This window comes from Lampetra planeri, chromosome 74 (assembly GCF_965212315.1).
Source record: "Lampetra planeri chromosome 74, kcLamPlan1.2.h2, whole genome shotgun sequence".
NCBI classification, from domain to species: domain Eukaryota; kingdom Metazoa; phylum Chordata; class Hyperoartia; order Petromyzontiformes; family Petromyzontidae; genus Lampetra; species Lampetra planeri.
The window spans coordinates 1,321,393-1,344,959 of NC_136179.1; the positions used below are offsets into that span (position 1 = coordinate 1,321,393).

The following is a 23,567-nucleotide window of genomic DNA, read 5'->3' on the forward strand; positions in this document are numbered from 1 at the left end:
CAACTTCACCGCATCAAAGGGGCGATGGACGGGGCCATGTACCGTCAAATCTTGGGTGAGAACCTCCTTCCCTCAGCCAGGGCATTGAAAATGGGTCGTGGATGGGTATTCCAGCATGGCAATGACCCAAAACACACGGCCAAGGCAACAAAGGAGTGGCTCAAGAAGAAGCACATTAAGGTCCTGGAGTGGACTAGCCAGTCTCCAGACCTTAACCCCATAGAAAATCTGTGGAGGGAGCTGAAGGTTCGAGTTGCCAAATGTCAGCCTCGAAACCTTAATGACTTGGAGAAGATCTACAAAGAGGAGTGGGACAAAATCCCTCCTGAGATGTGTGCAAATCTGGTGGCCAACTACAAGAAACGTCTGACCTCTGTGATTGCCAACAAGGGTTTTGCCACCAAGTACTAAATCATGTTTTGCAGAGGGGTAAAATACTTACTTCCCTCATTAAAATGCCAATCAATTTATAACATTTTTGACATGCGTTTTTCTGGATTTTGTTGTTGTTATTCTGCCTCTCACTGTTCAAATAAACCTACCATTAAAAGTATAGACTGATTATTTCTTTGTCAGTGGGCAAACGTACAAAATCAGCAGGGGATCAAATACTTTTTTCCCTCACTGTATACACAGACACAATTTCAACCGTGAAGATGGGTCCAAACCCAGCAATCATTAGAAGAATGTTATTAACCAGTTTAAGTCATAAATGGCTGTGATGTTCCCATCCTACCACCTTCCGAAGTTAGTTGTGCTTTACGCCCATCTCAAACTTGCGCTTTGACAGGATTCACACCAACACAGCCACTCCGTGCGCCGACTACCCCCCGGTTGTGGCTCTGCGATTTGCCATTAACATGCTAATCTCTCATTAACATGGAAATTTTCACCTGGCAGCCCTTCGAGTGGTGGATAACCAACCACCTTCAAGTTGGCTGCCCACAATTTGCATTAACATTGGCTGCTGACATTTGGGCTACGCCCATTTCAAGCCCTTATAAATAGTTTGTCTTTGGAAGCTAATTCCTTTGAACCTATCTACGTGACTTTACCGAAAGACTCAAAGAATGCACGTGTCTTTGTACTGTTCACCTTTTGGCGTTCGCTGGTCTGACACTGGTGAGACTAGGCCCTATAGAAGGCTGCTGTCTCTGGTGTAGACCAAACAGTTTCAAAGACAATGCATAAATTATCAGAGCATGTTTGTTTGCATGTTCACCACAAGTACGTGTGGTTAATGCAGACTTGATTTCTTGCAAAGGTTTCTAATTGGTGTTTGAACATCTTAATTCACCACGTATTTTATTGCCAGAGAAGATTAAAACCATTTTGGATTGACCTCGCCTGCTGATGATGAAAAAGACAACATTTCAAGTGTTACTTTTAATACCCTGAAGCATAGTATCTCCAATGTACAAATGTATTATATTAACAATGATATCTTTTTTTATTGTAGATATCAACACGTTCGTTATAATCACCAAAGTAGATGCGTGTTTACCTGAGGGAACATCAATTAGTGACATCTACAAAGTGAAGAACATTGAGACGAGGGTAATTATTATAAAAATCATATGCATGCGTCTCCTTTTCACTGTGTTGGCTTCGCGTTGCATTACAACCAATTCCAAAATAGTTATGGATATTGTGATTGTATTGGATCAAAGATTGCGGGGCATACTTGCATTGTAATGAGATAACATAAAAATAGCTTACATTTAAGTTGGTTTACATTTCCTCATCTAAAATATGCAGCCTTTGATTGATTGAATGACTGACGTAGATTGTCATGATATTCTTGAAGGGTTATAAACCTGATATATGTCACAAATATTAAAGGGTGTTTGAATAATAAATTATGGAATTGTGATTCTAAATTTAGTGAAATTTGAACCAAGGCAACACAAAATTGTCTTCTAATGAAGGGTGCTGATCATGAATATGAAGTAAAAAAGAATAACATGAAATATACAATATTTTTTATTTTGGACGCACGCACACTTACTCTGCCACGTAAAAATAAAACGTGGCCACGTTTTCTTGGTTCTTTCGGTAAAGTCACGTAGAAGGGAAATAATGAAATAAAAAAAATAAAACATAAAATAATTCTCACGACGTTTCGGCCACAACGCAAGCAGACGTCCTCAGGTGAAGAACAGGTCTGTCAGAAAGACAGCGTCTGAATGAACCACCACCAGGCTTGGCAGCGTATATTTAAGCTGGGTTGGAGGGGAAGAGCGCCTTGACAAAATAATTTGCATATCAAGAGGAATTTAGCATATTTATGGGAAATGCAGATATGGGATTAGTCACTACTTGTGGAATGCGTAGGAGGTTGGCGGGAGGTTTCAAAGTCATATTATGCCCGTGCATTATGCAGAATTAGCAGCATCAAAGGGAGGGAGTAGAGTTAGCATTAGTAAAGGGAAGGAATGTTAATAGTATGGAGTTGCAGTAACTAAACCACCACGTAAAAAAACTAAAGTATAAACTACATCAGTATCATCAGTATACTAAATATACTCTCCAATAAGCTGAGCTACTAACAGTAAGTCACACATTACAATTCTATGTTGCAAAAAATATAATATGCCTCCAGCTAAACTTTTTTCTCTTACATCACACGGGTCTACCCCGTACTATATACTGCCATAGACAAACCCAACATTAAATTATATACTGTATAACTATACACCACCCTATACCTTAGACTATACATTGTGATATACACTATGTATTATTCTACCCACCCTACTCTATACCACACTGCTGTATATTCACTATACAATTACGATACTATATATTACCTTATACATTATGTTAAACATTACACTTTTATACTATTTATTATTAAATAATCTGCTATACATTATACCATTGACCGTCGCATGAAAGGTACTAAGAGGAAGCAACGAAATATGTCAATGGGAGAGTGGTGGTATGAGACTTGCAGCGGAGCAACGAATCCATTCCCTGCAGAGAATAAAAGATATATAGTCAATGTCAGTGAGTGGACTGTGGTCTAAAAGTCACCGTAAACGTGAACACAATCAGTTAAAATCCGAAATGGTTTATTACGTCCTTCCAATGATTGCTGAGCCAGAATCCATCTTCTCGGTTGAAATTGTCTCTGTTTGTATATGTGGATCGCCTCATGAACGAATCTCTCATGGTAGCCAGATGGCTTGCAGAGAACCTCTGTCTTGGAGAAGTCAATGTCATGTGAGCCCACTGAATTGTAACAGTGATCTGCCACGGCTGAGGTGTTTGTCCTACCGTGTTTCAGGTCTGCTTTATGTTCATGGATACGGTCCGAGACATGTCGTTTGGTTTCTCCAGTGTAACTGCTACCACAGAGGCAACTTAGTTTGTAGACGCAAGGGTACTGTATGTCTGGAACCACATCTCTTACAGACGGGACCAGATCACGGATTTAATGTACTGTGTTGAATCGGACCTGGATCTTGTGTTTAATCAGGATTTTGGAGATCTTTTTTGTGACCCCAGCAATGTAGGGTAAGGTGATGGTTTTGAAAGGCTCCTCAACAGGATCCTTCTTGATGGTTGGAGTGATGGCGTTGCGGATTGTGTAGTCGGAGTAACCATTAGCCTTAAGAGCTTCTCGTACGTGCTTGAGTTCACTGGCAATGTGTTCCTGGTCGGAGATGCATTGGGCTCTATGGTGTAGAGCAGGGGTCCTCAAACTTTTTAAACAGGGGGCCAGTTCACTGTCTCTCAGACCGTTGGAGGGCCGGACTATAGTTAAAAAAAACTATGAACAAATTCCTATGCACACTGCATATATCTTATTTTGAAGAGAAGAAACAAAACGGGAACAAATACAATATTTAAAATGAAGAACAAGTGAAGTTAAATCAACAAACTTGCCAGTATTTCAAAGGGAACTATGGGCCTGCGTTTGGCTAATGAGATGGTCAATGTCCGGTTCCATATTTGTCTCTGCTAGTCGTAACAAGTGATGCAGTGTGCATCCGTTAGTCTAGATCTGGTTGGAGATTTCAAATGTTTCATTCTGGAAAAAGTCTGTTCACAGACATAAGTGCTGTCAAAGATGGTTGCCATTTTTAGTGCATGGTTCTTGAGATGAGGATATGTCTCAGAGGGGAGAGATGCATAGAAATTATGAAGGCTGCTTGACTTGAATGCGTCTTTAAGAGAGTCACAATTCTGCAGTTCAGCCAGTTCCATTTGGTAAATTGTATCCACATTTTCAATGTCAATAGAAAATGGGTTACGGAAAAGCTGTATGTCCTGTTCATGGAGATGAAGCTCTTTAAATCTAAATTGGAACTTTTTTTGCACTTCAGTGATTTACTACACAGCGCTTGTTGGTGGATGAGGCAGTGTATGGCTATTGGATGATAATGGTTATGTTTGGCCATCTCTTGGTTAATTACTCCTTTCTTAGACCCCACCATGCTAGGAGCACCATCAGTTGTCACACTGGCTAGTTTAGCCCAGTTCAGCTCCAAACCATTCACAGTTTGGCAAACCTTTTCATAGATATCCTCTCCTGTAGTTGTTCCTTGGATGCTTTGCAGTGCAGCAAGCTCTTCTGTGACTTCGAAATAGTCATTCGTCCCACGAATAAAAATTAGAAGTTGTGCAGAATCACGAACATCATTGCCAAGGAAAAATAGGAAAGTTTTTTTGTGGAGTTTTGCAAATGCTGATGCAAATTGTCTCCCATTTCTTAAATCCTCCGTGTAATTGTAGGTCCTGAAAGACTCACTGTACTAAATAAATCGGCCTTCTCTGGACACATCTCTTTGGCAACAGAAAGAAGGCATTCTTTAACAAATTCTCCCTCCACGAATGGTCTGCCAGTGCACGCTATTAGCTTGGCAACTTGAAAACTTGCTCGCAGTGATGACATATTTAGCTGCTTCTGCTTCACAAAAGTATTTTGCTGAGTTGTTAATGTATTTTTCAGTTTTAATATTTTATATTTTCTCACTTCTCCGACCAAACAATCATATTTATCTTAATGTTGAGTTTCATAGTGTCGACGTAAATTGTATTCTTTGAACACAGACACTATATTCTGTCATATCAGACACACAGCTCTTTCCTTGTACTGCATGAAAAAGTAATCATAAGTCCACTGTTCTTTGAATATCCTACACTCCGAGTCAATTTTTCTCTTTCTTGACATCATTGTTTCCTAGGGAGTCAAAATTGCTATTAGTAAAATACCAATATATATATATATGCAGCACTACAAAAACAATATACCAGCAATACCTTTGCCCACACATAGACATACAGACTGCACTGCCCATCAATGCAGTCTGATTGGGGGAACTCCGCTTTTACCCCAGGCTCACACTGGTGCGGGTGCCATTAAAAAGTTAATTACACCTGCAGTTTTGTTTACAGATCGCAGTGCGATCTGCGAACTCGCATAGGAATCTGATGAATCTGATCGCTTGGGGGAGAAGACCCATGCGATCCGATTCCACTGCAGGAAAAAGGAGGCACATGTGTCTTTTTTCTTCCGAATCTAATGCAAGTTCAGCCATACAAGCATATGGCTGAACTCGCACTGCTCAGAGATCGCAACAGTATGAACCGGGGCTTACACAACATACAACATATAACCTCATACAACTGAATAGCAATCAGAATATAAATGCAATTACTGTCATTTAAATTGGGTTTCCTACTCCTCGGCTGTCTGTCACTGACCAGCACGGGAAAACAGCAGGCAGCCCCTCCAGAGATCAGAGATCACTCTGTTATTACCCCTCTATCATTGACTCAGCACACAGGAATATCACTGGGAGTGGAGCCGAGGGGCAAGTGAGGGAGCTGAGGGAGAGAGAGCCAGTCAAGCGCAGCCAGGGGAGGGCTGGCAGCCTTAGGCCTGGGGGGCAAGTCCAGTCAATTAGCCCATTGAACCATTCACCAGCGCAGCCCAATGAGTGCCCACCGCCGCAGCTCAATCAGTGCCCACCGCCGCAGCTCAATCAGTGCTCACCAGCGCAGCCAAATCAGTGCTCGCCACCGCAGCCCAATCAGTGCCCACCACCGCAGCACAATGAGTGCTCACCAGCGCAGCCCAATTAGTGCTCACCAGCGCAGCCCAATTAGTGCTCACAAGCGCAGCTCAATTAGTGACCATGGGCCGGATAAATGTCCTCGGTGGACCACATGTGGCCCGCGGGCCGTAGTTTGAGGACCCCTGGTGTAGAGTCTTGATGAGGGAATTCTTCTGGGATGTATAGTGGTGGGAATCCGGTTTTAGGTAAGCATCCATATGGGTGGCTTTCCTGTAGACAGAGTGGCTCATTGAACCATTAGATCTCCTTTTATTTAGGACATCCAAAAAGGGTAGCTTGCCATTTTTTTTACTTCCATGGTGAATCTGATGGCTGGGTGTATGGAATTGATGTGGTCGAGGAATTGGTCTAGAGCAGGCCGGCCATGTGGCTAGATGACAAAAGTGTCATCTACGTACCTCTTCCATAAGGTCGGGCGTAGAGTGGCAGTCTGGATGGCGTCAGTCTCAAATTTCTCCATGAAAACGTTGGCTACAACTGAAGATAGGGGGGAGCCCATTGGGGTGCCCTCAGTTTGTTTGTAGAAAGTTCAATTCCAGGTGAAGTATGTATTGGTTAAGCAGTGTCTCACCAGGGGGGGGGGGGGGGTACCTCAGTATTCAGTCCTTGATGAACCAAGTCTTCAAATGATTGCGATGGTGTCAGGTACAGGAACTTTGGTGAATAAAGAAACCACATCAAAACTGACAAGCAGGTCGTCTGGGGACAGGGAAATTCCCTTGATTGTCGATACCAGGTCAGTAGAGTTTAATACCGCAGATGTGGTTTTTCCAGTGAAAGGCCGCAGGATTTCAGACAAAAAACGAGCCAGTTTGTAGGTGGGGGAGTTGATAGTAGAGACAATTGGACGAAGGGGTGTATCTTCTTTATATATCTTTGGCAAGCCATATAACCCTGCCAGCGTTCGCCGCTTTGAGGCCAGTGTGAAGAGTAGCACGGAGTCCAGGGAGTATCAATCATGACTGGGAATGTAGCGTCAAAGAAAACCTCCTCATGAACGTTTAATGACTTTATTATATTCTATGTCACTGTAGAACTTGTCATTCATATTTACTTTTGTTATTTTGTATCCCCATAGATAAACCGCTTTGCATGCCCTTAGTCGTCAAACAAATCGTTGATGTATTCTTAAACTTAAGTTGACCCGGCAGCAACCGCATGGGATAGGGAAAAGACAGCATCAGATATTCATTCCGCCTCCCCCCATTTTACCTTCCTCTTGAGTTGCTCATACCTCTTATCCTTGTGTAGTGACTAACTCGGAGACGCGAAGAGTTGGAGGCACTTATTTTATTTAATGAACACCCTCGGCACAATACACACCCTACGCTGGAACACACTCTTCAGTCGCTCGCTTATACACAACTCTACATGGGTTGCTCGTCTATACATAACTCTAGCCGTCAAACACTGATGGCGCTGAACCGAGACAGCCAACTATCGTCTAGCAGCGCAATATCGAGTGAAGATGACAACGACAATGGTGACGAGATGACAGTGATGATGGCGACGATCTTCAACAGCACGAGCTCTCTCTCAGGGACCCCTTTTATGCTCCCAGTGTGGCCTCCCTCTGCCCCGGCCAGGCCTCCTCTCTATAACCTACTAGCGGGTTCCCGGGCTTCCCCCACGTGCCCCTTCTGTAACCTTTCCCTCAGATATCCCCCCTGGTGTACCACGTGGCCTGCTGACGTCAGGGCTGCTGTAAGCCGCAGATCCCCTTCCCCGCCAGCAGCCAGCGCTATGCTGCTACATTACTTATTCTATGTCAATACACTTGTAAAGCATGCTGTCAAAATCCTTTCGTGTGACATCACTACTCAAAATCGATATATTAGCTGGTTGAAAATTCATGGTAAGATTTAGTAGAAACAGAAGAAGTGCATTCAGAAAGCTGCTGTAGTTCAAGTAGTCTGTTTTCTAATGCCCTCGAATCACCCACCATCTCCTGCCCTTGCATCACATGGTCGGTCCCCCAATCAATCAAAAAGGTATTGATAGTGAAAGAGAGATTGTAGAAGCCAATGTAAGTTTTTGTTATAATTTATTCAGGGATACATCACTAGTTTATACTCAGCTTTGTGTCTCACCCTGTGTCATACTCTTCGCTGAAAGGGGGGTATTTGGACATTAGATCATAATGCAGTTGATGCATGTTAAATTTTTCCCATGGAACTACCTGTGACACTTCTGAAGCCATGCCCCACTGAGTCAAAATAATATATTTGAAGGTGGACATTGCATTGAAGGCTACCAATATATTAACGAGATTTCTCAAAATCAGGAAGCCCAGATGCCCCAAGATTGTTGAGTCATAGGGCGACCCTTATTTATTTTTGTTTTCCGGATGTAAAACTTAAGGGCTTGGATTGTTGTGAAGATATCGGCCTTACAGAGAGCCACTGATGCCACAAGAAATCCTCATGCCCTGGGGGCAAATTTTAAATATATATCTTTTTGTAAGTTGAGGATCCAATAAAAGGTCATTGAGATGTATACATGGAAGGTGATGTTCATAAACTGCTGACTAGCAGGATGAATTGGGACAGGCAGATATACATATTGCAAGTTGATTCACACCATCCAATCCAATCCAATCCCTTATGGACTTGATTGGCATGGCACTCATCTCCATTCTGAATTTTGTTAATATGTCCACATCCAAATGTGAATGAAATTCTGCCAACTGTTTTTTTGTTATGGTGTACATCCTCCTTCCCAGTTCACAAAACACGAGGTCATTTGAAACCGGACTACATGAACTACTCCAACTTTCTGAAGGCACTTATTCTGTCTCTACTGAATCTTAACATGAATTTCCAACCAGCTGATATATTGATTTTGAGTACTGATGTCATTCACAGTTTAATTCAGCATGTCAGTGGTGCAACATTTTGTTCGGGAAATATACCGGATCGCATCGTTACATTCGCCAGTACTGAAACTGTGACCAACGTTATTGAAGACATGGGGATTTCAGATCACGGTCTCGTGACTTGCAAAGTGGGACCACCAAATATTCGCCCACCCATCACAACGATATCATGCAGAGACTGGAAACAACTGGACCGCGATACTGTCCGTTAGAAAATTCGGTATTCATCAGCTTGTCTAAATCCTGTATGGACGCTCAATTCATTTGGAGATCAAATTAGAAAATGACATCGCTGCTGTTCTTCATGAACTCGTGTTCATTCAAACAACAAGCACCAAGAGAACTCTTACCATAGTCGATCACTGCAAAGCAGAACCGGAGTAAGCCAGACAGTCATTGGAAGAAAACGGGTTTCGAGACTGTCTGACTCACTTACAAAGCGACCTCGAGATCTGCCAAACGACTCATTGTTGAGTCTCGTAGATCCTGCTATGCCCTGTGCTTCCATGAGTCGGCTCACGAACCACGTACTCTGTGGCGTGTCTTGAACGGTTCTTCTGCACTCCAACCAGCCTTCAACTGGTCAAACCGGTCTGTGCACAGTACTTGCGACTTTATTCACCAATAAAATAGTGATGATCAAGACGGCAGTTTCCAACTTGAGGGCAACACATTCTCCCAGTCTGCCATCAGTGTTCATTCAACCTGGAACCGATGCAAAACTCGAGACCCTGGCATCAACGTTGGTGACAGAGGTGCCCATGTTGAAAACACGGCTGCCAAGGAAAAGATTGCCGCTGGACTACAGCCACGCGTCGATTCTGAAATCTTGCTCGGACATGCTTACCACGCTGATTATCCACCTGTAAAATCTTTCATTCAGCGAGGGCTGTTTCCCAGACCGGTTCAAGATTGGAGAGGTAACACTGCTCACGAAAAAAACCTGGTTTGAGCCATAATAGTGACCCAAAAACCATCGCCCAATCTGAAACCGGAATATGATTTAAAAGGTCACAGAGAGCCTTTGTCTGAAGTGTTTATTTCCCCACGTCGCTGCGACTGGCAGATTAAACCCGTTACAGTCGGCATGCTCTACTAAAGATCACTGATAACCTCCACAAGGTCATGGATAACTGTTGCACTGCAGCGTTGGTTAGCCTCGATCTCTCAGCCGCCTTTGACACAATCAATCATGAGATTCTCATCGGGAGGCTAAGGTCAAGGTTCAGTGTATCTGGTATGGCAATGGAGTGGATTTAGTCATATCTACGTGGTCCATCACAGTTTGTCAAGCTGGGTATTGAACAGCCGTCACCTCAGGCGTACCAAGATGGGTACCACAGAGTTCCATCCTCGGGCCCTTCTTATTTTCAATGTACGTCCCTCTGATCGCCGATGTCATCTCAAAGTATGACATCAAGTTTCATCAATATGCTGATGATCCACAATTGTACATTGTAGTGAAGTCAAAGTTAGATATAGAGAGCCTCGGTAACCTCGACGATAGCTCGCGAGTGGCGCACATGTGGTTTGCATGAAACAAAATGCTGCTTAATCCAGAAAAATCGGAAGTTTCCCTGGTTGGCAATTGGGCTCCAGCAAAAAACATTTGTGGAAGGATTGGGCGTGGCAGTTGCAGACTCCAGGTTTCAGTTTTCTACTCATCTAAAGAGCCTCAGCACCATACTCAACCAGAATGTCGTTTGATCACCACGTGAAAATATAGTCAGGTCCTGAAGAGTTCATATCAAGGCTCTACGACACAATCGGCCACTACTGAGTCGTGACATAGCCAACATGGTGGCATGTAGCGAAGTATCGACAATGCTCAATTATTGTAACTCACTACTCTACGGAATGTCTGACAAAAAAAACCCAATATCGAGCTGCAGTGTGTACAACATTATTTGACATGTGTCGTGAGGGGTAATTGGATGATCTGACCATATCCATCTGGTGCTTGCTGAGATGCATTGGCTTCTGCTTGCATAACTAATATGTTATAAGGTCGCATTCATTAAACACAAAGTGCTTACCAAAAGATTTACCACAATAACTCGCTGATCTCGTCAAGAGCATAAACCATGGCACAAACTCAGTTCATCCTCACAGTAGATTTTTTGCTAACCATCGAACAAAGATGGCCAATGGATCAACGTGCTTTCAGATGCACTTCTGCGTCCCTTTGGAATGCTCTTCTTTCCGATGTTAGGAAGCCTCTGGAGCTATGCACTTTTAAAACTACATTGAAAACTCATGTATTTAGAAATGCTTTTGTGTTTAGTTTGTATTCCTTCCTCAACATACATACAAACCACCTGCATTCAGGACTTGGGGATAATGAAGATATGGCACGTGAGCAATGTTGAGGATTGTGTGCAGTGCATAGTTATTTAGGCAGCTTAGCAAAAATGCCTAAGTGATTTTGACATCGTCTTATGCACTCTAATGGGACTCACTTTTGAAGGAGGTGTAATTGAACAATAAATTGTCCTGGTCCAAGTTCCAGAGCTTTCATTTTTACTGAGGATCAGGGCGAGAAAAATCAGGGCATAACTCCCTTTCTCAGAGGTTATAATTTATGTGGACCTCCAAAGGAACTTATCACATAAACCCCGATGCAATGGTAACCTGCAGCTCCTTCAGCTGGTTCTATATCAAGGGAATTCAGAAGGGGACAATGGCGGCCCAGTGCAATCCTCCTCACATTGAGGAGTCATATAATTCATGCTCACTCACATATAGGTCCAGTCCATCCTGCGGTGAACGGCAGTGCAGCCCGAAATTGAGTATCTACTATTTATTAATATCATCACCAGCACAAAAGTCGTTGAATAATTTGAGCCCAAACCGAATGAAAAAGAAATGTTGTGGATTTACTTCGCAACATACCGGTGTGCTGTACTAGTGTAATGACATGGTGACACCTGCTGGCCTGGAAGAGGAATCATGGGTACGGGCATGGTTAAGTAATAACGAATCAGGGAAGGAGGTGAGGTTTGCCGAGAAACTCCGGGAACCTGCTCGAAGGTTCCATGAGAGGGCGTGGCCGGAGGCGGGGCCTAGCCACGCCGGGGGGAATATAAGGGGGAGCGTACTCATGGCTCGGGGCTCGTGAGTGGGGTCTGGGTCCTGGCTACAACGCCAAAAGGCGTCATCTGGTCCAACACCATGTGAGACTGGGCTCTAAGAAAAGTTGTCTTGTTCAAGGACAGCGCATACAGTGAGGGAAAAAAGTATTTGATCCCCTGCTGATGTTGTACGTTTGCCCACTGACAAAGAAATTATCAGTGTATAATTTTAATGGTAGGTTTATTTGAACAGTGAGAGACAGCATAACAACAACAAAAAATCATAAAAACGCATGTCAAAAATGTTATGAATTAATTTGCATTTTAATGAGGGAAATAAGTATTTGACCACCTCTCAATGAGAAATATTTCTGGCTCCCAGGTGTCTTTTATACAGGTAACGAGCTGAGATTAGGAACACACTCTTACCTGTATAAAAGCCACCTGTTCACAGACGCAATCAATCAATCAGATTCCAAACTCTCTACCATGGCCAAGACCAAAGAGCTCTCCAAGGATGTCAGGGACAAGATTGTAGACCTACACAAGGCTGGAATGGGCTACAAGACCATCGCCAAGCAGCTTGGTGAGAAGGTGAAAACAGTTGGAGCGATTATTCGCAATTGGAAGAAACACAAAAGAACTGTCAATCTCCCTCGGCCTGGGGCTCCATGCAAGATCTCACCTCGTGGAGTTGCAATGATCATGAGAACGGTGAGGAATCAGCCCAGAACTACACGGGAGGATATTGTCAATGATCTCAAGGCAGCTGGGACCATAGTCACCAAGAAAACAGTTGGTAACACACTACGCCATGAAGGACTGAAATCCTGCACCGCCCACAAGGTCCCCCTGCTCAAGAAAGCAAATATACATGCCCGTCTGAAGTTTGCCAATGAACATCTGAATGATTCAGAGGACAACTGGGTGAAAATGTTGTGGTCACATGAGACCAAAATGGAGCTCTTTGTCATCAATTCAACTCGCCGTGTTTGGAGGAGGAGGAATGCTGCCTATGACCCCAACAACACCATCCCCACCGTCAAACATGGAGGTGGAAACATGCTTTGGGGGTGTTTTTCTGCTAAGGGGACAGGACAACTTCACCGCATCAAAGGGACGATGGACGGGGCCATGGGTGCGAACCTCCTTCCCTCAGCCAGGGCATTGAAAATGGGTCGTGGATGGGTATTCCAGCATGACAATGACCCAAAACACACGGCCAAGGCAACAAAGGAGTGGCTCAAGAAGAAGCACATTAAGGTCCTGGAGTGGCCTAGCAAGTCTCCAGACCTTAATCCCATAGAAAATCTGTGGAGGGAGCTGAAGGTTCGAGTTGCCAAACGTCAGCCTCGAAACCTTAATGACTTGGAGAAGATATGCAAAGAGGAGTGGGACAAAATCCCTCCTGAGATGTGTGCAAACCTGGTGGCCAACTACAAGAAACGTCTGACCTCTGTGATTGCCAACAAGGGTTTTGCCACCAAGTACTAAGTCATGTTTTGCAGAGGGGTCAAATACCTATTTCCCTCATTAAAATACAAATCAATTCATAACATTTTTGACATGCGTTTTTCTGGATTTTTTTGTTATTCTGTCTCTCACTGCTCAAATAAACCTACCATTACAATTATAGACTGATCATTTATTTGTCAGTGGGCAAACGTACAAAATCAGCAGGGGGTCAAATACTTTTTTCCCTCACTGTATGCTCCTGCAATCCTCCTCCTCGTCATCCATGATATTTTTACTGCTGGACAAAAGCCTTGCCAAATAATCGCCATGTTTCGTGGTGTTGCGATGTAGCAATACATCTAACTCCACGTTTGGACGTCTTCTCACGCGTTGCCCTCCTTTGGCTGGCACTCTGTCCTGAATCTCCATGACCGGCCATCGCCTCTGTTAGTAACGTGTGCTGCCCTCTATCCGAATTGTTTTCCTCCTGTTTATTTGCTCATGAAAACGGGGTGTCTGTAATTCTTACAGCCCTTTTGATGAATGAGTGTAACGTAACTCCCAAAAGACACAGACCTAGACTGTTGTCTCCGTGGAAGAGTGCAATTTCTGCAATTACTTAAATACATTCATCAACTCACATTCCCAGGGCAGTGGTTACCTGGTACGAGATTTGTTATTTTATTCTCACAAAAAGAAAAAAGTGAAAGGCAGAAAAGTGCAAATAAAGAATACCAAGTTAAAATGTGTCCAGGTGAGGTTGGAAACCAAAGAGGATTTATATGAAAACCACCCCTAAAGAAAACAGAACAATTTATTTACTAAACAGATTGTTCAATCAATTAAAGCAAGCATACTACTTACAATTAAATATAGTTAAGCTCAGTGTTAAAAAAATACGTTTGATTTTGTGCGCGCATGTGTGTGTATGCGTGTGTGAGTGTGTATGAGAGTTGGGAGGTGACTACTGGGTAGTTTTGCGACCCATCAGGCTGACTTGTAATCTATGCTCTAAGTTATTGAGGGAAGATGATGATGATAGTTTTGCAATGTGAACATAAGAATTCCAGAGTATGTATCTGATAGAGAATTTACTCTGTGTGTGTGGTGCGGCAGTGGGGAGGACTAAGGTTATGGGAGTGTCTCGTGTTGTACGCATGTATTTGGTAATTAATCTGGAAGAACACTTTGAAGGGTTTTGGTACGATGTCTCAGAGGTACGTGTATTCATAGATATAGGTACACATTTGGAAAATATTAATGTTGTAGATGGACATGATATTGAGCTTCTTAAACATAGGGGCAGATGGAGCCAATTCGTTAAAGGAGGAGGCCAGTCTTGCAAATTTATTTTGGATGATGTTTAATGTATGGAGGTAGCAAGCATATGTACTGGCCAGGACAATATTGCTGTAGATGAGATATGGGTAAATGATGCTGTAGTATAGAGTTAGGAAGCAAGCCTGATGAATCAAACCATCCGTCTTTCTGATGATACCAATGGACTTCGTCACCTTACTGAAGACAAAGTGAACGTGATCTTTCCAGTACATATTTAACAACAACTTTGCCTGCTTTTGTTCCATACAAATATGTGCACTTTGCGATATGAGTTGCACTAGGTAACTATTTTGGTCAGTTTAAAACGTAATTTCATGTCGAAAATTATTGGATCTAATAAATAATAGTAATTGGATCAATGTCATAACCTGTTTGAAATGTCACCCAAAGCAATTCCATCTCCATTGTTTGCAATGCCTATAACCGTCACAAACGAATACAATCTCATTCAAAATGTACATCTCTCCTTTTTTTCAGATGAAAGAAATATGTTCAGCTTTAGAATGCGATGAGAAGTTCGTCTTCCCAATGATAAACTATCGCGACTGCATGAACGTGGACACCAATAAAAATATCCTCGCCTTGTCCCTCATTAGTGCACTCGTTGACGCCGCCTCTGATTTCATATACAATAATAAAAAAAAAGCAGCAAATGAAATGAAGCACACTCCCACTCCAAATTAGTCTCTCACCCTTACTTTCTTCCTTTATTTTTTCCATAATTTTTTTTCTATTCCACTGCACCCACCCCTATTCTCTCGCCTCTGTCCCACTCCCAGGCCCACAGTCCTCTTTCTCCTATGACCCCCAATTCCTGACCAGGCACCCACGTTTTGCTTTCTCTATGCATACCTAACCCCATCTCTCCTCCAGCCCTACGCGGTGCTCCTCATTCAGCTCATCTATCTGGCATCAGACACTCTGCCCCTACCACCCTTCACCTACCCTCATCCATGCCCATTTGACTACTTCATGCATGTTCCACATACCCCGCTGCCTCTCATCCACGTTGCACCTATCAGACGCTCTCACTATCACATTCTACCTTATTCTCACTTACCTACCCCAGAAACATCAGCTCCATTCCCAGCCTCTGTCCAACCATACCTTCCATCACCTCCCTCACTGACAGCTGCTCTACCCCACTCGTTACTCCATTTACCCCGTGTGTACCTCGGTCGGCTTGCATTCTAAAGCGCCCTGGAAAGGGTTCTGCCATATACATACTTCTTAGAATAGAATGTTCTACTGTGCTAAGAAGCAGAATGCTATGCAGTGGATTTAGAAAATGTCGAAATGAAATGTGTTAAAAAATTGCTCGGATATTACTATGCATCTCGACGAGAGCTTCTAGAATCAATAGGTGTAACCACATGTTGATTTACATGTGACTTGGAAATGTCTGACGATAATGAATAGTAATCTACAGTTTCAGTGTTCAAAGATGTCACTTGAAGCCTACTGCATGCGAATTAGGATTTATAATTATGGGATGTACCCTTTTTTCCTGGTGAGATGTGGTTATTATGAGGGCTCCCTCCACTGCAAAAAAATCTAGAATCAACTCACTGTTGCTTCTGAATATATTGTATCTTCAATTCGAATTGTAACTAATCTGCATCGTTGAGGTATGGGTTTAATGTCTTAAGGAGATGTGACGATGGCGTGAATCTGCGTAACTCCACGTCGGCCCTCAACGAACGTACGTTAGCGCCACCACCTTTATTGTGAATAAGCAAACTATATTCTGCTAGTTTGTTGGTGTACTTACAACAACATTACGGCATTACTGTGGTATTTGTTACTGGTAGAGTAATTGATTATTACAATAATTAAAATAACTGGGGGTGATTGGTAATTGATTGTGTGCTCTGCACACGATGACAAAATAGCACCTGGATATAGCTTTAGAATTGACAGTCTGCATGTGCAAATTAACTGTTGTCACTGTGTAATATAGCTCTCAGAGACACTGTCTTGTTCTTTATGTATATTTATTATGATTAAAGTCTGTTCACAACTTAACGAGTAACCGTGAATGACTATATACACTTGGGTGATTTAGACGACTATTCTCAGAAAACGTAACTCTAGCCTCAAGAATACTCGAAGACAAGGAGATGACCCGTTCCAAGGCGACGATGGCCATGGCGATTCCCCACAACAACAGCCCCCAGGTCCGGTTCGTGGCGGCTCTTATCCCTCGCACGACTCGGCCACGAACCTATTCCCGAACTTTCGCTCACCACACCAAGCCCTGTCAATCTCTGCCCTTATAACACTTTGCCGACCTTGGGTTCCGTGCTTCCCCTCACGACCCTGTCAACGCTCGATCCCATAAATAATCATTAGGACGTTAATTATTAACCATGGTCCCAGGGAGCCATACTGTCCCTCTATCACCCTGTACTGTTTTTACATCTTTATTACAATGAGCCACATGGTAAAATAAAATGATAATTGTAATTCCTCCTCTATATCGCATTTTTTTTCCAGAAATTACTTGGTCAGGAAATGCAACACACATGTTAGGATTTTTAGAGGTGCATATAATTTTTGGGGAATTTCAATGTCATCATACCACTATTTAAATAATCTATGCCTCTAGTTTCCTGGCTGGGATCCTCTCCACCACAACGACAATACGTCTAGTATAATAATAGGGTTTTTCCCCTTTTTTCTGGCAACAAAACTTAAACCTTTTTACAAGGATTCATGTCTGCATTAACCATACTACTTGCAGTCAATATGCAAACAAAAACACACTATGATAATATATGCATTGTCCTTGAAACTGATTGGTCCACACCAGGGACGGCTTTCTTTTGAGCCTCGACCCAATTGGTTCTCGACCAGAGGACGCCAAAAGGCGTACAGCTCAAAGACAATGCATTATCAAAGTAATTAGGGCTCAGGGTGAGCATCTACATCATTAGACCTCCCTCGCCACTACCAAAATATAATAATATGCACATAATTACATAAATTAGCATAATTTCGGATACTTATGTATTTTTTCATTTTTATTTCAGTGTTATTCTTTTTATGAATTTTCAAGACCCGGCATATACAACATTGTTGCTCGCCCAGGATCTCTCACGGACAGTTTATGCATGAATTAAGGAATTAATCACTGTTGTGTTAACCAGAGTATTGTGAACTAACATTGCTTTGTGATTGTAAACGGGCGTAAAACAAAAAAAACGCACTCTGAGGCGAAATACCAGAGTAGCAGAGTACAACAAAGACTGTAAGATTAAGATGATTTTCTTGAGTCTAACTGACTGCATCCTGTGGTAGAATTGCTTTATATGCACTTTGAAGTGGAATACCAGAGTAGCTTACGCCACACATGAGATGCTAGGGTTAATAGGAATTTTTTAATGGATTGCGGAATATTGGGAACTCGTATTCAAACGTACAGGCCGGTCTGCTAAAGAGCAGACAAGGCAGAGAGACACATGTGAGGGGAGCCGTATCGATGCCACTAAGACACATCGAGGGGAACTACTTAAGGACTTTATAAAATGTGACAAAAGTGAACACGATATTAAAATTGCAGAAATAGCAAGACTGGATTCATATCTTCTCACACAGGCAGACAGACAGAGATTATGGAATGAGGAAAGATTCGAAAAGGAAACGAGCGAGAAACTGTCTCTGATAGATGAGGTAAAATGTCTTCACACCCTCGTAAGGGAGAAAGAATCGGTGCTAGCGGCACCAGCGAAACTCACAGACGTTGTTTCACAGAACAAATACGAAGGTAGCAGTACACCACATTCTTGAGTATGTGACCGTAGTCCAGGAACAAACCACCCAAAAAGTATGGTTATCAATCAAAGTAGCTTGACAAACAAACCCCCGTGCAACTCGAGAGAAAGGATGGAGAAATATGGATGCAGCAGGAAACAAGTGGGACTGACAACCCCGAAGTCAGAGGGAGACAAAATATTAAGACAAAGTTGCGAGGATATGCTGTATGGATAGCGCCATAAAGGGCAGAACTTGGGAAACACAAGCGGCACAGCAGAGACAGCTCACTAAAAAGACGCACACCACTCAAACACGACCGACACAGCACAGATAGCAGGGACAGCTCTCCAGAGAGACGCATGCTCCGCAAAAACCACCAACCAAAACAATCCGCACCACAGACGACAGCCACAGACATCACGACAGGCACAAGGCACGAGACAAATATAAATTAAGCATCAAACAAGGACCTCGGAATGCAAGCGCCACACCTAGCAAACACCATACATAGAGTGGGCAGCATGAAAGCCGAGCTCAAATACACTCACCACATAAGCACAGGCCAAGGGGACAACGCACACCAACCCATAAACAAGGATGACAAGACCAACATAGGAAACATAAGGGACACAAGCCACGGGACAAGCATGAATTACCAAGCAAAGTTGAACCACGTTACAGGCGCAAAATACACTACGGAAGTTATGTTAAGCAGCACCATAGTTTGAGTGATAGCTCATCTGACGCCGACTCCTCTGAAGACGACCAACTTTCCGAATACTCATTCAGCAGTAAGACTCTTAAATTGATGGATAAAGCTCTCGTCAGAATTCCCTATTTTGAGCCACACAATAGGAACAGAGACATACACACTGATATCGCAACAGTATAAGCAGAGGCAATGATCAGAGGTCTGAGGTCTGAGGAAAAAGGACAAGAAAGCAAGTCTGCTGAAAATAAGTTTTCATGAACATTCTATACCATGGGTAAAGTCACTACCATACAAGGTTAGGAATGATTTCAAACCACTGCGCCTGGCAGTGATTCGGAAATTTGGAGAAAATTCAACACTGTCTGAGGGGTTTCATGCTGCCAAATCTATGACCCAGTGCGTAGACGAGGATCCGCGAGATTACCTCCTACGATTTAAAAGAGCATTTCGATTTAAAGCTTTCGTGACTGCAGGGATTCATCTTCTTGGTTCTTTCGGTAAAGTCACGTAGAAGGGAAGTAATAAAATAATAAAAATAAAACAAAATAAAATAATTCTCACGACGTTTCGGCCACAACGCAAGCAGCCGTCCTCAGGTGAAAACCAGGTCCGTCGAGGCGACAGAGTCTGAATGAAACAGCACACGAGCTTGGAGCATATATATAAGCTGGGCGCATTGACAAAGGAATTTGCATATCAAGAGGAATTTAGCATATTTATGGGAAATGCAAGAATGTGATTAGTACTACATATGCATGTGCATTATGCAGGATTAACAGCATCAAAGGGAGCTGCAGTTGCTGCTGCAGTTGCTGCTGCAGTTGCTGCTGCTGCTGCAGTTGCTGCTGCTGCAGCTGCTGCTGCTGCAGTTACTGCCTTATCCATTTTAATATAACACCATGTATCACTCTACCCACCCCAACGTGCATCACACTGCTGCACATCTACTATACAATTACGACACCATACATCACTCTGCACACTGCACCAAGCACACAAATGCCACACCATCTGCCACTATACACTGTACCATTGACCGTCGTGTCAATGGGTGAGTGGTGACGGAAACTTGCAGCGGAGCAAAGAATCCATTCCCTGCGGAGAATACAATGCCAGTGAGTGGAACGCGGTCTGAAAGTCACCGTAAACGTGAACACAATCAGTTAAGATCCGAAATGGTTTATTACGTCCTTCCAATGATTGCTAAGCCAGAATCCATCTTCTCGGTTGAAATTGTCTCTGTGTTTGTATATGTGGATCGCCTCATGAACGAATCTCTCATGATAGCCAGATGGCTTGCAGAGAACCTCTGTCTTGGAGAAGTCAATGTCATGTGAGCCCACTGAATTGTAACAGTGATCTGCCACGGCCGAGGTGTTAACAAAGTCGTAATTAATCGCAGTAACAGTCCTATTTCTGAAGGTCTGAAATCCGTTTTAGCTAAAGGACTAAACTTTGCAGTCACACCTAGACACATACCAGTTAATGATATAATTGCTCGAGTAGATGTAGCTCTCAAGGGCTTGAGTCACATCGCTGCAGACGTAGCAAGATCTGAAATCTCTGCAACCCTCAAAAACGCTAAGATGCCAGCTAGCAACATCAGCAAAGATGAGCGCTTTGAATTAGCTCAATTAAAAAAGAGGGATGACATTGTCATCCTCTCAGCCGACAAAGGCAATGCCACTGTCATCATGGACAAAATAGAATACAACAACAAAATTCAAGAACTACTCAACGATGGCAGCTATACAAAAATAAAAAGAGACCCCACCAACAGCCTCGTCTCCAAAACCAACAACATCATTTCTGCTTCAACCGCATTAATTGATCAGACCAAACAGTTCTCGTTGAAACCTTCTGCAGCCAGGCCACCAAGATTGTACGGCTTGCCAAAGATACATAAAGAAGATACACCTCTTCGTCCCATTGTATCTACTATCAACTCCCCCACTTACAAACTGGCTCGTTTTTTGTCCGAAATCCTACGGCCTTTCACTGGAAAAACCACCTCTGCAGTACTAAACTCTACTGACCTGGTATCGACAATCAAGGGGATTGCCCTGTCCCCAGACGACCTGCTTGTCAGTTTTGATGTGGTTTCCTTGTTCACCAAGGTGCCTGTGCCTGACACCATCGCAATCATTGAAGACTTGGTTCATCAAGGACTGAATGCTGGATACCCCCCCTGGTGAGACACTGCTTAACCAATACATACTTCACCTGGAATGGAACCTTCTACAAGCAAATTGAGGGCACCCCAATGGGCTCCCCCCTATCTCCGGTTGTAGCCAACATCTTCATGGAGAAATTTGAGACGGACGCCATCCAGACTGCCACTCTACGCCCGACCTTATGGAAGAGGTACGTAGACGACACTTTTGTCATCTGGCCACATGGCCGGCCTGCTCTAGACCAATTTCTCGACCACATCAATTCCATACACCCAGCCATCAGATTCACCATGGAAGTCGAAAATGATGGCAAGCTACCCTTTTTGGATGTCCTAATCAAAAGGAGACCTGATGGTTCAATGAGCCACTCTGTCTACAGGAAAGCCACCCATACGGATGCTTATCTAAAACCGGATTCCCACCACCATCCATCCCAGAAGAATTCCCTCATCAAGACTCTATATCATAGAGCCCAATGCATCTCCGACCAGGAACACATTTCCAGTGAACTCAAACACGTACGCCAAGCTCTTAAGGCTAATGGTTACTCCGACTACACAATCCGCAAAGCCATCACTCCAACCATCAAGAAGGATACTGTTGAGGAGCCTTTCAAGACCATCACCTTACCCTACATTGCTGGGGTCACAAAAAAGATCTCCAAAATCCTGATTAAACACAAGATCCAGGTCCGATTCAACACAGTACATAAAATCCGCGATCTGGTACCGTCTGAAAAAGATGTGGTTCCAGACATACAGTACCCTAGTGTCTACAAACTAAGTTGCCTCTGTGGTAGCAGTTACATTGGGGAAACCAAACGACATGTCTCGGACCGCATCCGTGAACATAAAGCTGACCTGAAACACGGTAGGACAAACACCTCAGCCGTGGCAGATCACTGTTACAACTCAGTGGGCTCACATGACATTGACTTCTCCAAGACAGAGGTTCTCTGCAAGCCATCTGGCTATCATGAGAGATTCGTTCATGAGGCGATCCACATATACAAATGTAGAGAGGAGCCGACACGAGTTTGCAGGGGTCTCGTCCTTTATTCCTTTTCTTCCATTCACACCTGTCGCCAGCCGTCCCAATCCCGTTCCCGCCAAAGGCCCCTTCTTCCCGCCCGTGCTCTCCTTATATCTCCTCCATCACCCCTCCCACTAACCCATCTATTGGTGGGAATCCTTCCCCTGACACCCCTACATCACCCCCCCCCCCCCGGAGAAAAAATAACCATCCTCGGTTCTGCCTCCCCCATGGACCATTTAAGTCTCCCCATGCCTCCCACCACTGACAGTGACGACAGCCCTTACCCCCCCCACAACCATACAATGCAATATAACACAACGAATCAATTGCGCGGCCTGCCCAGGTCTCCAGCCAGCATCCCGTAACAGCCCGGACATCCACAGGCAGCAGATGACCGTGGCGGCCCCCTCCTTCGAAGGCCCTCTCGTCGCGGTCCCTGGTTCGGTGGTGCCGGTGTCGCCTTGCCTGGCGCCGCTGTCTCTCCGGCCCCCGCTCGTGCCGCCGCTCCGTCAGGCCTCACATGGGGTGCTGTAGGTGACAAGGGAACACAGGGCACCGAACCCCCTGCCGGTCGGCGCGTGGTGGTCGGCGACCTTGGCCTGGGTACGGATGATGATGATGTTGGCAGTGATGTTGGTGGTGATGTTGGTGAAGATGACGGTGGAGAGATGTATGGCTTAAGGCGGGTGGGGTGTACAAACCATCGTCGCTTGCCCAGTTGGACCTGGACGCACTGCGGTCGGAGTGCTTTAATGACCTCGACCGGCCCTTTCCAGGGTCGGTGCAGCTTTGGTGAGAGGCCAACCGGCACCTGAGGACAGTGTAGCCATGCCTGGTCCCCGACTTTAAAGGGCTTGGCCGTCACTGTCCTCTCCCGTATCCGTACATTACTCTCTTGGCTCGTGGCCGATGCGGCCTCGGCTGCTTGGCGGGCCTCTCTCAAATAAATGAGGGAGGTCTTTAGTGCCTTCGGCCATGCGTCGGCTCTTGCAGGAATGTCCGTCAGCTGCACCTCAATAGGCGGAACGGGATCCCGTCCGTACATCAGGAAAAACGGCGAGA

General features: G+C 44.1%; 1 protein-coding gene across 3 annotated transcripts in view; it reads left to right on the plus strand.

Moving 5' to 3' along the window:
- The window catches only part of LOC144737784 (uncharacterized), a 49,758-nt gene extending 32,905 nt beyond the window's left edge, over positions 1–16,853 (plus strand). For all 3 annotated transcript variants that reach the window (XR_013589076.1, XR_013589075.1, XR_013589074.1), the window contains 2 exons: positions 1,460–1,557; positions 15,306–16,853. The gene's annotated coding sequence lies outside the window, so the exon portion shown is untranslated. The remainder of the gene's footprint in view (positions 1–1,459; positions 1,558–15,305) is intronic.
- The last annotated feature ends 6,714 nt before the right edge of the window (positions 16,854–23,567 follow it).